Genomic DNA, 13,597 nt, shown 5'->3' with positions numbered 1-13,597 from the left:
TCCTAAGGAAGTCAACGTAGTCACATTTTCAAAAGTGCCCTATAAGACTTGAATCTTAGATGCAGAACTTAAAGAAAAACCTCTTCCAAGTTTTTGGGTATTTCAACACATCCAACAGATGAAATGTAAAGTTATGATTGCCATATAGCACATTCCAGGTTCAGAGCTCACAGTCCTTTATTTAGTTGGACCATGGCAGGGCCCTTACATATCAGACATGTTTTCAAAAAGCACTTGCCTAGCACAATACATTGCATATGCAAGAGTATGAGAATTGCTCAAGCATAGTTCTCATCTGCATCTAAAATCTGTTTTCTGAGTACAGCCACCTTCTTTGCCACATGTAAAATACCTGCTACCAGCAATTTCTCACATTTACAAAGACCTGAAGTGTGTTCATGTAAAAGTGAGAATTAGTCTTTTTGAATCATACTTAGGGCTTTGGCTTAGACTGAATAATATTTAGTAATAAGAGCTAGTCACAGTTAAGTTTCTGATGAGAGGATACATATTAGTTTTACACACACAAAACTGAAATTACATTTGATACTGCAATCACAGATGTCTATTGATTCTAGTCACTCATTACACGGCTCAAGAAGGGAAGAGCAACGAAAATGTAGGAATTCCAATGTTCATTTGCTCAATTCAGGGTGTGTATCAAAGTTAAGTTGAATAAATGAGATCCTACATTTTTCAGCAAGTGTGAGGAAGCGGAAGCTCTGTGTGGCTTTCACCTACACCTATATAACTCCTGCATTTTAAATGGCAGCATCACAGAATTGAAATATTTTTAAAACTACGTTTAACATTGTACAACAGGATATTTTTATTCGCTATCTCTTTTGTAACGTGCTTTGAGATCTACTGGTAGAATACAAGACTGTTACTACAGCAGGGGTTCACAGTGATCCAAGGATTACTGCTGGGCCAAGGAACATTGCCAGGTGGTCATAGATATTGAGCTGTTGTGACCAGTCCAGGTCAATCCAGGTTTCCAGAGGCTATTTACCAATTAAACTTAAAAATAAAAAAACCCACCTCTCTGCACCCTACATTATACCGTTTTCAGCCACTTTAACTGTGATCAACTTTACTGACTGCACCAAAACTGGAGGGCAGAACCAAACTCTAAAGCAACCAGATCTCTTAGCCTACACTATCCTTATGAATGGAAATCCTGTTTATAGCCTCTCATTGGTGTAATACTACACATTTTTGGGACAGAACTGAAAGTGGGGTGTTTGGAGAACAGAAATGGTAGCCAGCAGCGGTTCCCCACTACTTTAAAGCTTGCTTTCATTTTTACTTCAACTCTCTGCAAGTAGTTCACATAACCAAATATTTCATATAACCAAGCACTACAGCCACTGCAAGGAAGATGTCCTCATGAAAATCTCTAGTTTAAGAAGTAGTCCACAACATGAAAAGTGCTTAAGAACCACCTGACCACAGATTCTAAGGAATGGCTGAATTGGGTTCCCCCCACTGAAGGTAAAATAGTAAACATATCTTTTCAAGTATTTTCCTGCAGTTACTGCCTCTGGAATGGAAGACCTGTAGGGTGGTGAGAACTCACATTTTGAAGTATATTTGTACATATTGACGAAGTGGCAGAAAATGCAGCTGTCATAATCCAAGAAAGAAGAAAAGGAAGTTGAAGTGGCATAGTCTCTCAATAAGAGAAGACACTATCATACATATTTAGGTAAATTATGTATTACACAGATATGTAGTTTGTAATGTTATGTATCAGAGATACAGCCAATTCCACTCCCCTCCACCCAAAAAAAATTTCATATGCACAGCATTACCTGGGAGTTCTCAGAATTAAAGTGTCTGTATACAAAACAATACACCATTTCTGTGCCCAGGAACCAGGCAGATAACCTCAGATCAACATCTCAATGGACAGTGAAAAGGTTTGACCTGGCCTATATTTCATTTTCACATCTGAATGAGTTGGACAGACTAACTGGGCAAGTAACTCATCAACAAGCACTAAGAGATTTTTCTCACAATGCATGGGAAAATATATCAGTCATCCTCCATACACCAAGTATTTAAAAAAAACAGTCCTTTGTAAAAGAAAAAAGTTAAAATGTAGTTGCTGAGTGAGAAGCTCTTCACAAGACTCTGGGTATAACAATTTTCTTTAAGTTCTCAACTTCAGAATGAGTAAATTACTGCTTCATAGAGGTGAAGAGAGGTATCAGCAAGAACTACAAATATTTGCCATGAATTTTGGCAAGATCTGCAGAGATTCCTTCACTGTACCCTCACCCACAAGCCATTCAAAAAACTAGAAGCTATACAAAGATTTTTGTTTTCTCTTGTACTTGTCCCTACCTGTATTTGAATCCTTTGCTTCCCACCCATGCAAAACAAAAACAAAAACTCCCCAATAGGATACAGTTAAGGTAGTAAACAGACCAATTTAAACCACTGTTTGAACATTTCAGTTAATAAAAAACAAACATTTGAAGGTCAAGCACTCAGGATGTGAACTCAGGAGTTCAAACCTACACAAACAGCCTGGAAACCAGTTACAATAAAACACTATCTTTACTTTTCTCCCTCTTATTCATGGGATCATCTCACTAATCTCACAAGAAGGAAGCGTAAATCTTCCCTGTTGCATATGAATTAAGTATTTAGTCTTATTGTAAAATAATTTAACTTGTGCCCACCTTCACATAAATACAAATGATGGGAGTAGGGAGGATGACAGAAGTCTATCTTGTACATGCACGTTTTCAGAGGTTGACCAAAACCAATCATTATTATTCATTACATGCTAAGACCTGAACAAACACACAGTGAGAAACAGTCCCTGCCCTGTAGAGCTTACTATACCAAAAAACCAGGGCCCTACCAAATGTATGGTCCATTTTGGTCAATTTCACTGTCATAGGATTTTTAAAATTGTAAATTTCATGATTTCAGCTATTTAAATCTGAAATTTTGCAGTGTTGTAATTGTTTGGGTCCTCACCCAAAAAGGAGATGGGAGAGGCCACGTTATTGTATGGGGGGTTGCAGTACTGCTACCCTTTTCTGCGCTGCTGCTACCTTCAGACCTGGGCAGCTGGAGAGCGGCGGCTGCTGGCCAGGAGCCCAGTTCTGAAGGCAGAACCACAACCAGCAGCAGAACAGAAGGATGGCATGGTATGGTATTGCCACCCTTACTTCTGCACTGCTGCCTGCATAACTGGGCCCTCAGTCAGCAGCTGCCACTCTCTGGCCACCCAGCTCTGAAGGCAGCAGCACAGAAGTAAGGGTGGCATAGTATGATATTACCACACTTACTTCAGCGCTGCTGCTGGCGGGGTGCTGCCTTCAGAGCTGGGCACCTGGCCAACAGCCACTGCTCTCCAGCTGCCCAGCTCTGAAGGCAGCACAGACATAAGGGTGACAACACTGCAACCCCCCTAAAATAACCTTGTGATTCCCCTGCAACTCCCTTTCGGGTCAGGACCGGCAATTTGAGAAAGGCTGGTCTCCCCCGTGAAATGTGTATAGTATACGGTAAAAGCACACAAAATACCAGATTTCACAGCCTGACACGTGTTCTTCATGGCCGTGAATTTGTTAGGGCCCTACAAATAACAAAATCTAGCCACTGAATCTCCCTAAAATAATACTTTAAAACATCAATCCTCAGATTAGTAAACATCTGAGTCAAGTAATTTTTGAGATATCACTCCAAAAATAACTGATTTTTCTACACAGGTAAGATGCCCTCAACATTTCCCTCAATTTTTTCCGCTGACTGAGGATCACACACAAGAAGTTTCAAGCAGATTGGTTTAGATTTGACCAAGTTAGAAAGGGCTTATTGGTTCACAGTCATGCTTACAACACTAATCAAAAACTTAACTACTGAAGGACTACCCTTCTACAAGTTGTAAGACAAGATGGGTCATTCTGTGCTTCATAAGCTAATTCCTTTTGTTGCTACAAAGTTTACTGCCCATAACTATTCAAAACTTAGTTCACAGGCAGAAAAACACATTTACTTAGACCTACGCTTAATAAGCTTTAGTGTAAATGTATTTATATTAAATCAGGTTGCAAGACCCATAGCTAGGTCCAGCCTGCAGTTATAACTACCGTGTTGAGGACAATGTTACAGTGCTGTAGTTCTCCAACATGGACAGGACATATGTTTTAATCAGATTCACAAATAGAGTTATAAGATTGGACTTTAGCAGGAATTTAGTACAATTTCAGAACACAGATCAGCCCCAACTACACAGGCACTACTATGTGGTAATCGGGTTCCACAACATAGACTAAGACCTAAATTCAACATCACAGTGAGATAAACTGAGGAAGCTCTTACCTCTCAGTGACAGAGTCATTTTAGTCTATCTGCAGACTCAAAGTGCATCATTTTACAGTATCAAGGTTATCCTCACAATTAGAAGAGGAAACAGCTTTACATATTTGTGTTCTAGAATTGTGCTAAGCCCTACAGACATCCTGTATTGTATCACAATTCCAGAACATACTTAAAACCCACAGAGTCCTTTCATGGAGCTAGATGCAGCAGGGTCTGGAGTTTCCACCACAAGTTTCTTCTATAGGGACAGAAGCAGCAATGGTGGTTGAAACCCCCCCACCCCCACACACCCCTACCTCTTCATAGGGCTGGAGACCTTTCCAGAGCAGGAAGTGGAGTTTCCACCCCTTTAACCGCCTTTTCAAAGTAGGTAAGAAGCAGTTGGTGGGGGAAGGGAAACCTTGCAATTCCTCAGTGGAGTTGGAGATGGGCAGGGTGGAGGATGGATGTCTTCGTCCTTGGACCCCAACATAAGAACTGATGAGCACTAGGCAGTAGACGATGAAGACTGACATCTCAGGACCTATACAAAGGGCCTAGAGAGCACTGGGAATTGGCTGGAAGTGGAGGCGTAAGTGGGAGAAATGCCACCTTCTGCTTCAAGCGCAAGGCACATTTCCTTGACCTTGTTTTGGTAGGGTTTTGAAAATATATATGGTTTGTTAGAGAAGACAAGACATTCTACTGCATTCCTAGGGAGAGAGGAACACAAACATGTGACAAATGTGTATCACACTGCTTAATGCACTACTGGAACATTCTCAGATATTAAGGGGATAAGCGTAGTATAAGAACCTAAACAGAAAAGAATTTCTGTTATCCAGTGTCAGGGGGTGGGGGAAAATGTGCACAACCTACAATGCCTCCTACCAACCCTGTATGCTGCTCCTATTTGTGTGGGTTGAGAAGCCAGGAAGACGTGGTCAAAAAAAATTAATTTGGTGTGGGGACTTGGAAGCATATTTTTCAAGACTGCTCTTATTCAGTTTGGTGAAAACTGCAGAGACTTCAGTTGACTGTGTTCCTTATGCTGTCTCCCCTCTAGCTTGTTTTGGAGAGGGGAAGCTCTGAACTAACACCTCCGCAGCTCAGGCCACAGACATAAGATCCCGCCCAGAGAAGGTCTAGATGACATGTGGTGGTTTAATATAGCAGCTATTGGAATCTTGTTTACTCTAGCACAGCGGTTTTCAACTGGGGATCCAGGACTCCCTGGGTGGCCAAGGGACCCCACGGGTGGCCAAGGGACCCCACGGGTGAAACCCAGAGCCCAAGCCCCAGCGCCTGCCGCTGCAAGGCCAAAAGCCAGAGCCCCAGTGCCAGACCAGGGGGTGGCACATCGGAGGCAGAAAGTTTGGAGTCAGGCAGTGCGGACAGCTGCTGTTCTGGCTGGTGTCATGGAGCAGGCAGCCATGGCGTTCCCCTGTCTGCTGCTGGTGCCCAGGGTTGCGGCTGCTCCTCAGCTCACACAGCCGGTTAGAGTGGCCTAGGCGGGGGACCCCATACTGTGGCCAGCAGAGCCCTTGGGGAGCAGTAACCACAGGGGAGCCTTCCTGGCACACAGCCCCTAGTATCCCCTACCCTGCACCTTGAGCTACTCGCTTGCCCGCACACAGCCCCTAGCAGTTTTCAAACTTTTTGAGATGAACCACACACACACACACCCCAGACAGACTGGATGGCATACTGATGTGAGTCTGAGGGTGGAGATGGTGCTGTCTTCCTGGACCCTGCTGTACGGAGCTGACCCAAGCCGCGCCGGCCTCCCCCCCAAAATACAAACCAAACTACGCCTATGCCTGAGAGCCCAGCCCTGAGTCATCCTCTCCCACCCCGTCCCCGCTGGGTGCTGGAGTTTTGATAGCATGTTGAGGGGGACCTCAGAAAGAAAAAGGTTGAACCCCTGCTGTAGTACTCCCACTCTAATATAGGTGGAGCTGCACCAAACAGTACTGCAATAGTGGGAGACTTGTTTGTTTTGGGGGTTTTTAAGGGCTTGTGTATACTCAACTTGCCCAGAGCCATAAAGAGAGATGGTGTGTGGAAATGGCAGTGAAAACTGGAAGCTCCTGGCTCCCAACCCAGTGTTAAGAACACAGAAGCTTAGATTCTGAAGAATCTTGAAAGATGGCCCTAAAGCTGCAGAATTCCAAGGTTTCTCATCACAAGTGGTCTAAAACACTCTGAAGTAGTGTGATAACAAGTCAATGATATCAGAGGCCCAAACTTCAATATAAGGATGACTGAAACCTACTGGTAAACTCTATTTGTTCATTTATATTCCCTTGAGCTATTCAAACAGTTATAAATGTTTAAGTTGTGCACTTCAGCTCCATCTTAGTGAATTTTACATTGGTCTTGAAATAAGGTGCACCACAGACTAGTCCCACATTTTTAAATGGTCTAGCCTTCTTTCCAAACCAGGAAGACTAAGCATAAGAAATACACAAGTAGGAGGAGGAAAGAAAGGAAAAAAAAACGTGGTGGGGGACAGTGCAAGCAGTATTTACAGTGAAGTTGTTTGCTGGCACCACCAAGCTGCGTGCTGCTCCTCAGATACCCCAAATCGCCTTAAAAGATAGAATTCAAGTTTTTTTGTTTTATAGTTTCAGCTTCCATAAGAAATAGACAAATTAAAATGAAAATGATACCCTTATTGGTGCTAGAGATCAGCAGGGTAAGAAACAGAATTGTGACTAAAATACACTTTGCAAGGCACATCTGCAGTAGGATTCCTGGAATAAGTTTAAGTCACATTTTTATTCAAGAGATGATTAATAATAAAGAAATGACTAATTCATGAGATGTCTTAGTCATTTCTACCATTATCACATGCTCCTCCCCTTGATAAAATCCAAGTTGTACAAACCTGCTATTTTTCATGAGCATGGTCAGGCACAAATTAGTAAATCACATGTTATCTGAAATAAAACAATCAGAGGAGGAACAAATGGTGAGGCAGTTTGATGCAAGGAGGACAGTGCCTCATACTAGTCTTTTAACCTGAGAAAGACAAGCAAAATTAGGGTAAGTCTCCAACCTCAATGAACAGCATTTTGTCCATTTAAAAGAAGTCTGAATATTACAATGCTTACCATTTCAAGGTATTATCTGTACACATCTTTCTTCTCCAAAACACTGTTCTAAGTCCTACAGTGTAAATTTTGTGATTTCAAAATAAAATGTTTAAAAAAATCTGAGCTACTTCACATGCAGTACAATTAGGTAAATTCAAATTCCAACAAAAGTACATAATGAGTGAAAGCTTTAATGGTGATGCATGATTTATAGATTAACAAGATCACTCTCTGAAATAGGTTTAAATACAGCAAGCTAGCTGGCAACTTTGTCTAATAATTTTAAAGAAACAGATACTAACTACACCTGTCTAAGCCCCACTTCCCACCTGTGGTTTTTGCAATCTCATTTTCTTTTTTATTAAAAAAGGTTTCTCTCTCCAATTTGCTGTGTGAAAGATGTTCACACACAGGAAGCCAATTAGATTCTTGTCTACATCAGACCTTTTTTCATAAAGATTCCTAACACTAGTAGCTGTAGTGCAACCAAGGTACCACTAAAGATTTGTCTTTGAATATCTGTTTTGTCTAACCCTACTTAAAGCAGGTCTACATATTACACTGTAGTTAAAAATTCTGACAGCCACCAACCAGCACCTTATTCATACTAGCACTCTCATTATTGCTACCATTGGTGGAGATGCACATGGGGGTATTAATGGTGAGACTTTAAGAAAAAAGTTTAGTTCCTATACAGTTTAACTGAATATATAGGGAATACAGTGAAGCTGATTATACAGAAAATGTAGTCAGATACACAAAATAAACAAACTGAAAAAACAGAGTAAGATTTTTCTTGAACTTCACAGATCATATATCTTAGGGGAAGACTGAAATGTTAAAAGGCCAAAAAACTTCCACACAAAAATGTAATTTATAATTTGATGGTCTCCCTTCAAGTAGAAAGGCAGAAACTCTGCTACAAACATCTATTAATAAAACTTGTCACTTACATAGCACTTCAATCTTCAAAACACTGTACAAAACATTAACTAATTATCTCCTCTCTGACTCCACAACACATCTGAGAGACTGGTATTTATTATCCCCATTTTACAGATGTAGCCTAAGGTCACATAGCAAGTCAACTCAGTGACAGAGCCAGGAATGGAACTCAGGAACTCCTGGATCCCAACCTACTGCTTAATCACTAAACAATAATGCCCAGTAGCCTCAGTCAAAATCATTAATACAAGTAGCCATTAGCAATTCATTAACATCCTCTTTCCCACAAGAAATTTGTAGGATGCTAATGAAGACCTACTGAAAAATAACCTGACAAATTTGGACATTAGCTGACTCCAGTTCTGCTAGACAGTTGTGCAGTCTACCAAAGGTAGGGAAAGGAATTAACACAGAAATTTTAAGTATTTTCTCTCTAGGAATAGAAATGATGAAGTGTTACAGAGTCTGTGAGGCTCTTATCCTCAAGGCTTAATAAAGTTAATGCACCCAACTGTGAAAAGGAAAAATAATCACATTTACAGAACTTCCTTTAATTAGCAGCTGTGGAATTTAGACAGGTTCCAAGTGAAGTATAGCTAATGTAGGAACATAAAGGGAAAGCTTACAGGATAAAATTAAATGTATGTGATTCCCTCCCCATTTCTACTGCTGTACTCAATGCGATGCAAGCCCACACTTGGGCTGCAATGTATTGCAACACATCACAAGAGGAACATGGTGATAAAAATTGTTAATGCAGAAGGGAATCTCTGCAGTATCAAGCAGCCAGTCAGTACTGTAAGTCTACACAATGACATAAGAGTCCTGCATTCACAGGATACCAGCTCTGTACACAGAGCAAGTAATATCAAGTTTGGAGCAATCGTTTTAAACTTAATTTTGCTTAAAGGTTCAATCCTGCTTTTATTAATCATGTAAATGGCACTTACTTGTATTACACAGATTAGAAATATGCATCTCATACAAACCTTTGTCATCTACAAGGACCAGAAGTGTGACTGCTTCTCTTAAGATGGTATGCAGTTTTAGTTATGTTCAAGTAATTGAGTATAGAGTAACTCCTCACTTAAACTTGCACGTTAAGTAGTGTAAATTCTTTTTAAAGTCCTTGAAGTTCACAAAGGAATCAGGACTTGGTGAAAGTGAGTGAAAAATTACCACTTCCCACAAACTCTACAACTCAGCCATACTCCACTGGGCATGCCAACTTTTGTTATGGCTATGCACATCAAGGTCAACCCACTGAAGAGGGCAACTAATTACTGCAAATTTTTCAAAAAAATTGGGCAAGCAGATGGGGGGGGGGGGGGAGACTCAAAGAAGAATGAAAGGCCTATGGAAAGGATGAACAATATTCCACTTTTACAGGAAAAAAGGTACGACAATAGATCATAACAAAAATATAAATTTAGACACCCCATTCAATCAAGCTTTTCTGCACGTTTAAACTTGTGTCAGATAAGAACTACAACTAGAATGGGTTCTCTTTTTAAACACAACAATGGCTATTCTGATTGGACCATTGTGCTTTAAGTAATGAAAATGCTTCCAAAATCTCATTTTCTAAACAAAGTATTTTGTTTATTCAATTATTTGTTTATTTTGTTTATTCAATCATCAGAACCTTGACTACAAGCAGGAACTATACCACTATGTTTATGTAATATTCTGGTACATTCCAATACATAGCACAGAATAATTGATGCTATACCGGGCTTAATAGCTAGAGATCAGATTTGAAAATTGCATCAATTTCCCCATATATACACACCAAGTTAAGCAGTGCTAAACATCACTACTCAACAACTTAAGTGTCAGAATCTAACCATTTGCTTCCTAAAGACTTCATATTTGCTTGAATTAGGACTATAGAAAGTTGTTGGTTTTTTTTTTTTTTTATATCTAGTCACTAGTGGCAAGAGAAAAGCTTTCTCTGGAAAGGCTGGAGGCCCAAAAGATTATTTCCTTTCATTTAAAAAGTTAGCAAATATAACCTTCCAAATGTGAACTAATACACTGCTGTCTTCCCGAGTCTGCAGAGAGGAGGAGCAGCAGTTACTGCCAGCATTTCACAGCTCTCCTAACCACTGAAGTAAAACTTACAAGCCTTTGGTCATTTTCACCTGTGAAAGTCAGAGCCCTCTTGGTAGGTGAAACTGTCAAGAATCATGTCAGCTTCACTCTGCTGCCACTGAAAACCAGAAAACTCTGGAGGGATAAGAGAAAAATTCTGTGTCTCTTCCATCACATGGAAAAAGCAGGATAAAGTTTCAAGTTTATCAGACATCTACTTGCCAGAGACTGATATCGAAAATGGAACCTCACTCAAGATCCACTGAAAGCACCTTGATAGCAATTGCAGCTGGGGCGGGAAATGGGCTTCTTGTCCAGATGTTGCTGCTGGTTTGGACTGGTGAAGCCACCTTCCATTCTAATCATGTGGGAGGGTTCAGTAAAATTTTAAGCCATAACCTTAAGTATACATCAGATTGAGGTAGACAGATTTGTTTTAGCACGTAAATGGCAAAATGCTAGGTTCGTAAACCCCAGGTCAGGCCTATAACAATACAAGGCCAGAGTCCAGCAATCCATCCTTTAAGAATTACTAAATTGTCAGTTAGAATCAAATTTTTGTTTGCAGGATGTTATGTACATTTTTATCATCTTGGATAAAATATCTACAGCCTCAGCAGTGGTTAAATTGCTGCTATAAAGGAAATTGTCCTCAGATAAATGGTTTCTCTATGAGAAGGTTTCACTGCTACACCTCACCCCAGGTCAATAAATCAAATTAACTGCACCTTGTCCTCTGGCCGGTTACATCATCAGTTTGACCACATCTTGCGAAGCGAGTGCAAAAACATATGCTATTTAAGGCATGAAATCATATTACTGCTTTTTGTCCAGCCAACCTCATGCTGCTGGTCTGTGAAGCAGTCAGTCACCTGAACAGTCTCATTATAGCTTCTACAGATCTTTTCTTGCAGTGTTCAAGGCCTGTCTTTACCAAGGATGAGCAGGGGGAAAATAGGTAGTAGCGAGACTGATTATTTTAAAATTAAAATGCTTTTCATTAACTGAAGTCTAGTATTTTTTTACAAATTAACCTTCAAAGGAAACTCTACAAAATAAGCTGACTGCACTATTACATGAACTCTTCTAAGCCATGCTTCAAAGATGTTTACATGCTAATCTGATATGGCTAGTGTAAGATACCCTTCGGTCAGGCCCTTTTCCTCCACAGTTGAAAACAATGATCTCTACTGAGAAACCACACAGTTTTATCAACCCTAATGCTACATTAAAATAAAATGACTCCATTACCTCCCTTGAAAAAGGAGTCCATTTTGCTTGTTGTCAAATTGCCTGGTGTCTGGCTAAAATATATAGTTAGCCTTGACAATTTAAAGGGGGGGGGATATTTTTCAATTTTCACTCAGCCAACTATGGCAAGCAAACATAGAAAACTTGTTTTTGTTTTCTTTTATTCCCAAATTCAATTAAAAATAACTCAGAAGTGCCAGGGACTGACAAAAGCTTCAAACACACAGGACTGCTATACAGCATCCACATTTTAAACATTGATGAAAAAGAGGTTTATTTTATTTACTGTTGTATGATCCAGTGTGTTACAAAATTAAAAATTCAAGATTAGGTTCTGAGTATCTGACGGTAGGAGGGAGGCTTTTTAGATTTTGAAAGTGTTCTCACAGCCCCATGAAGTACAAATTAAAGTCAACTCCTTTAAAAAAAAAAAAGTAAATCGGGGACAAAGGGATGAAAAATGCTCAATACTCACTGAAAAGCAGTTATGGAAGGGGCAGCTTTACAGTCTTGTGTTGCTATAAATTAAAAATAAGCCCTTTATTTAAAAGACATGCGTGTGTGAGAAGCTGTGAGCAGTTCTGATGCTGCTCAGGCCCCAGGAGGGTTTTGTTTTTGCTCGCGGGGGTGGGATGGGGGGGTCATTTCGGTTATTAGTAAATAAATCAAGCAGCAGAGAGTGAGGCCTACGCGTCTGCCAGAGGAGTCAGGGCCTACCTCTTCCTCCCCCCTCCCCTCCCCACACAGCCTGGGTTTGATCTCTGGGCCCTGTGGGTTGCCAAGAAAATTTTTTAAAAAAGCGAGAGAGCAAGAAAGAAGAATCATATTGAACCACACAAGCACATGGGGCGAATGTAAAATATAAACACGGCTTTGGGCTCTGAGTGGCTGTTATTAAAGGTCTGAATTACTAAACATGAGAGGCGGGGAAACTCAGGCGGCCATTTCAATAATATAAACCTCCCCGAATTAGACATTATTCAAATGAGAGACACACACAGAGAGGGAGAGCGAGCCCGGCCCCGCACCCCTGGCAGCCAGCCTGCCACCCCACCCACCAACGCTGCCACCCCACGCACCCCTCGCTGGGGGAGGGGGGCCCTCAGAGCATCGCTGTTGGACACCCCCGGGGGCCAATGCCGGAGCACCCTGCACTGCGCTGCTCGGGCTCCCTCACGCCTAAGGAAACGGGGAGATGCCAGGGCAACCTAGCCCCCTGGGTAACAGATTTCCCCCCCCCAGCCCTTCACCACCAGGGAGACCCCCCCCCACAGAGAGTGGAGCGGGACTGAAACACCTTCGCTGTGGGGGGCGGAGGGAGGCCCCCGCCAAGCTCCCCTCCCTCCCCGGGCCTTCCGCACCCAGCCCCCCGCTGCAGGCAGGCCTGGGGCTCTGGGGAAATAACGCTGCCCGAGGACGGTGGGCTGAGAAGCCAACCGCCCCCCGCCGCCGCCGCCGCCGCCGCCGCCCAAAAAATCCCCACGCCCCAACCCGCTCCCCGCCCGGAGCAACAGCGCGGAGGGGACCTCGCTGTTGGGAGGGAGGATGCGGGGTGCTCGCCCCCCAGCTCCGGGCTCAGCCCCCCAGCTCCCTGCCCGAGCCGGGCCCGCTCCGCCATGAATATGTAAAGCGGCTTTATTGTGGGCGTGCGGCCGCTGCCGGCCCGGCCCGGCCCGGCGGCCTCTGCCCGGGTTTGGGGGCGGGCAGGCGCCCCCGTGCCCCCCGCGCCCCTGTGTGTGTTCCCCGCACGGGGAGGCTGCCGCCGCCCCCGCTCCCCCCTGTGCCGTTAATTATAATAATCCGGAGTACTAATAAATTATGCTAAGCGGGGCGGGCGGGCGGCGGGGGGGCCGCGCGCGCGAGTATGAATATGAATATGTAAAACG

At 42.5% G+C, this 13,597-nt stretch overlaps 1 protein-coding gene across 7 annotated transcripts in view; it reads right to left on the bottom strand.

The window, feature by feature from the left end:
• The window catches only part of POU2F1 (POU class 2 homeobox 1), a 175,047-nt gene that overhangs the window by 161,331 nt on the left and 119 nt on the right, over positions 1 to 13,597 (bottom strand). The window contains exon 1 of one of the 7 annotated variants that reach the window (XM_073304787.1): positions 7,214 to 12,171. The exons of the other annotated variants lie outside the window; for them this stretch is intronic. The gene's annotated coding sequence lies outside the window, so the exon portion shown is untranslated. Of the gene's footprint in view, positions 1 to 7,213; positions 12,172 to 13,597 lie in introns of those variants that run through there. 7 annotated transcript variants of the gene reach the window in all.

This window comes from Lepidochelys kempii, chromosome 1 (genome assembly GCF_965140265.1).
Source record: "Lepidochelys kempii isolate rLepKem1 chromosome 1, rLepKem1.hap2, whole genome shotgun sequence".
NCBI classification, from domain to species: domain Eukaryota; kingdom Metazoa; phylum Chordata; order Testudines; family Cheloniidae; genus Lepidochelys; species Lepidochelys kempii.
This window is presented reverse-complemented; position numbering and strand designations above follow the sequence as displayed.